Source organism: Palaemon carinicauda, chromosome 14, assembly GCF_036898095.1.
Source record: "Palaemon carinicauda isolate YSFRI2023 chromosome 14, ASM3689809v2, whole genome shotgun sequence".
NCBI lineage: Eukaryota > Metazoa > Arthropoda > Malacostraca > Decapoda > Palaemonidae > Palaemon > Palaemon carinicauda.
Window position 1 is genome coordinate 132888586 of NC_090738.1, and position 5000 is coordinate 132893585.

The window sequence follows — 5000 nt, forward strand, 5'->3', positions numbered from 1 at the left end:
GTAGAGGCTATCTGAGGAAAGAAATGCCAGTGATTTAAGCCTTCTGGAAGCATTGCAAACGTTATAGAAGCTGTCTGGCAGGGATTTTTAGCGTTCTTTAACCATTCTAGAGGCTATGTACTAAGTGCAAGTTGTATTACAGGCAGTGATTTTGCATCAGGAGGGTATCAGACGATTAAAATAAGTTTTAGGTGAAGCTCATGATGCATATATATTTCGTATATTTAACCAATCTTATAAACGTTATAAATGTTGTAGAGCAGTGGTTCCCAACCTTTTTTCAGTCATTTCCCCCCTGCACCCAGTTCAACCATCCAGATTTCCCCCTTCATGCCCCGCCCAGCCCTCATGCCCACTCGCCTGCCTCAGAAATGGGCATGCTATTCCAATTCTCCCCTTGAATATCATGTCAGTGAGAAATGATATGATCATATCACAATTGAATGGCTAACAACATAATTGCCGCACGTACTATGTGGACAAATCCCGCTTGTTTTAGTTAGTAGGTAGTGTAATTATTTCCCCCCTGGAAGCTTCAAATTTTCCCCCAGGGGAAAATTTCCCCCAGGTTGGGAACCACTGTTGTAGAGGGTGCCTGAGGAAGGAAATGCCTTCTGGAAGTATTGTAAACGTTATAGTGGCTGTGTAGCAAAGATCTGGTACCGATTTTAGAGTTCTGTAAAGGTTTAAAGGTTTAAAGGTCGCTCATGAATGGCAGAGGCAAGGGACAGTGACATTGCCATAGCAAGCTGGACAATGCCCTAGAGACTGACCATATAGTATATGATCAGCGCCCAAGCCTCCTCTCCACCCAAGCTAGGACCAGGGAGGGCCAGGCAGTGGCTGCTGATGACTCAGCAGATAGACGTATAGGCTACCCCAAACCCCCCCAACCTTAGCTCACAAGGATGGTAAGGTTGCAGACACTAATGGCACTAACGAGTTTGAGCGGAACTCGAACCCCCGACTGGCGATCACCAGGCAGAGACGTTACCAATCAGGCCACAGCAACCCTAAGCGTTGTAAAACGTTGTAGAGGTTATGTACTAATTGTGAGCTGTGGTATAGCATCCCTAGGTGCCGGGCGATAAAAATAAGCTTTAGGTTAAGCTCATGAGACATATATCTTTCTTATATTTAACCAATCTTATAATTTGTATAGCCGGCAGTCATGACTTGTCTTTGACGTACGGTATCGCCTCAACCGAGCTAGATCCACGAAGCATTGGGGAAACTATCGGCGAATTCTCGTGGAATATTGTGAAGCCTTATGTCAGTGGGTGTCATTTCGTTTTGCTCTCTGTTGATGGGCAAAGATCTTTCGTCAATCATATCATCAGGTAAGAGAGTATCGTTGTTCTAAATTCTTTTGTGTTTTAAGAATATCAAGAATGGAAATTTTATCAAATTTTATATAAAATAGATTTAATATTTTGTGCTCAAGAATATCTATATTTTTTTATTTCATTGTATATAAAGTACATTTTGAGAATATCAAACATTGAAATTTTATTCAATTTCATATAAAGTAGATTTAATGTTTTATTTTGTGCTTAAGAAAATCCATAATTTGTTTCATTTTATCTTATATAAAGTGCATTTCATGTTAAGGTTTTAGTGATCTGCTAAATTTTTTAATTTGGAATTTTTTTTTCATTTATTATAAAGTAGATTTAATGCTTTCTTTTGTGCTTAAGAATATCCATAATTTTTTTTTTATTTGATATAAAGTACATTTCATGTTAAGGTTTTAGTAATTTGCTAAATTTCTCAATTCGGAAATTTATTCAATTATTATAAAGTAGATTTAATGTTTTCTTTTGAGCTTGAGAATATCCATTTTTTTTCTTATTATATATAAAGTACATTTCATGTTAAAGGTTTTAGTGATCTGCTAAATTTCTTAATCTGGAAATTTATTCATTTATTATAAAGTAGATTTAATATTTTGTGTTTAAGAATATCCATAATTTGTTTTTATTTTATTGTATTTAAAGTACATTTCATGTTAAGGTTTTAGTGGTCTGCTAAATTTCTTAATTTGTAATTTTAATCAATTTTATAGAAAGTAGATTTAATGTTTTCTTTTGTGTTTAAGAATATCCATTAATTTTTTTTTATTTTATATAAATTACATTTCATGTTAAGGTTTTAGTGATTTGCTGAATTTCTTAATTTTGAAATTTTATTAGTTTTTATATAAAGTAGATTTAATGTTTTGTGCTTAAGAATATCCATAATTTGTTTGTATCTTTATTTTATATAAAGTACATTTCATGTCAAGGTTTTAGTGATCTGCTAAATTTCTCAATTCGGAAATTTATTCAATCATTATAAAGTAGATTTAATGTTCTCTTTTGTGTTCGAGAATATCAATATTTTTTTTCGATTTTATATAAAGTACATTTTATGTTAAGGTTTTAGTGATGTGCTACATTTATAAATTTAAAAATAAATTGTCAACATTTATTAATTGAGTTGATATACAGTTTGTTGCCTATCAATACTTAAAGATATATCTCATACAATGTTTAGCCAATTAATATCCTCATGAACATAAAATTAACAAATTCTTTTAAACTATTAATAGGAATATATGTACAGAAAATATAAAAATTAAGGTCATTAATCAAGATAATATACAGTTAACTGTCTAATAATACTTACAGATATATATCATGCATTGTTAGCCAATTCATATTCTTTTGAACATGAAATTAATGGAAAAATTCTTATTCTCCTGAACATGAAATTAATGAAAAATTTTCTTAAAGTTTTAATATGAAAATTTGAAAATAATAATTTTCCAAAATTTCAGATTCAGCAACGGAGTAGTACTGCCTATTCTACTTGTTGACCTTGAAAAATTTTCCCAAAATTTTAATATGAATATTTCCAAAGAAAATTTGAAAATAATAATTTCCTAAAATTTCAGATTCAGCAACAGAGCAGTACTGCCTGTTCTACTTGTTGATCTTTCAACCCTTGAAGGAAATTTCCAGAAGGGTTACTTCATTTGGGACGGCATTACTAGTACATGCAATATACTCTTGGTTGACACAACCTTTCAGAATTATGCAGCAATGCTAAGGTAAGACATTCACCATCAATTAATTTAGATGTCAGGAGGCCAGAAAACCTCAAATCAAACAATATGTTCTCAATTTTTTTTTTTTTAATGAGGCGCAATTGCACTGACTCGCAACGGGGCCCTTTTAGCTCGGAAAAGTTTCCTGCTATTTGATTGGTTAGAATGATCTCGTCCAACCAATCAGCGAGCAGGACGCTTTGCCGAGCTAAAAAGGCACCTCTGCGAGTCGGTGCAAATCTGCCTCACTAAAATAAATTGACTATAGTAGGATGGATGGATGGATGATTGTATGGTAGCCACCAGTTCCTGTTGGCACGGACCTTTCCCTTGTTCGGCCCGTAGGTACTCTGAAAATTCCAGAAGGTTGTTTGTTAAACGAAAAGAAAATTTGAGAGGTTTTTAGTTGTAGAGACAGATGTGAACAGAGGAAGGATGATAGTGGTAGTGGAAGGGAGCCATCATATCACGGATAGTGGTAGTTTGAAAAGGTAGTAAGGCCTTATGATATGTAGAGAAATGTTGCAGGTGGGGTTGTCCAACCCTTTTACTCCCTGGGGTCCCTGTGGAATATTTTAGTAGCATATTCTAGTGGGGCAAGATGAGAACTTATATTCTGATAGTGTGGGACCATTTGAAGGCTTAAAGGTTTAAAGGCCGCTCATGAATGGAAGAGACAAGGGACAGGGACATTGGCCTAGCAGTGTGAAACCATTTCAAGGGTTACAGGCCACTAATGAATGGCAGAGGCAAGTAACAGTAACATTGGCCTAGCAGTGTGAAGCTATTTCAAGGGTTACAGGCCACTGATGAATGGCAGAAGCAAGGGACAGTGACATTGCCCTAGCAGTATGGAGCCATTTAAAGGTTTAAAGGCCATTCATGAATGGCAAAGGCAAGGGACAGTTACATTGCCTTAACAGTGTGGAGCCTTTTAAAGGTTTAAAATGCAGTCATACATGGCAGAGGCAAGTAACAGTAACATTGCCCTAGCAGTGTGAAACCATTTCAAGGGTTACAGGCCACTGATGAATGGCAGAGGCAAGGGACAGTTACATTGCCTTAACAGTGTGGAGCCTTTTAAAGGTTTAAAATGCACTCATAAATGGCAGAGGCAAGTAACAGTAACATTGCCCTAGCAGTGTTGAACCATTTAAAGGTTTAAAGGCCACTCGTGAATGGCAAAGGCAAGGGACAGTGACATTGCCCAAGCAGTGTGGAACCATTTAAAGGTTTAAAGAACGTTCATGAATGGCAGAGGCAAGGGACAGTGATATTGCCCTAGCAATGTGGAACCATTTAAAGGTTTAAAGGCCACTCATGAATGGCAGAGGCAAGGGACAGTGACATTGCCCTAGCAGTGTTTAGCCATTTAAAGGTTTAAAGGCCGCTCATGAGAGGCTGAGGCAAGGAACAGTGACATTGCCCTAGTAGTGTGGAGCATTTTAAAGGTTTAAAGGCTGCTCATGAATGACAGAGGCAAGCGACAGTGACATTGCCCAAGCAGTGTGAAAACATTTATAGGTTTAAAGGCCACTCATAAATTGCAGAGGTAAGTAACAGTGACATTGCCCAAGCAGTGTGGAACCATTTACAGGTTTAAAGGCCACTCATAAATTGCAGAGGTAAGTAACAGTGACATTGCCCAAGCAGTGTGAAAACATTTATAGGTTTAAAGGCCACTCATAAATTGCAGAGGTAAGTAACAGTGACATTGCCCAAGCAGTGTGGAACCATTTACAGGTTTAAAGGCCACTCATGAATGGCAGAGGCAAAGGACAGGAAATTGCAATAGCAGTAAGGAACCATTTTAAGGTCTAAAGGCCGTTCACGAATGGCAGAGGCAAGGGACAGTGACATTGCCCTAGCAAGCAGGACAATGCCCTAGTGACTGACCATATATACATATGAT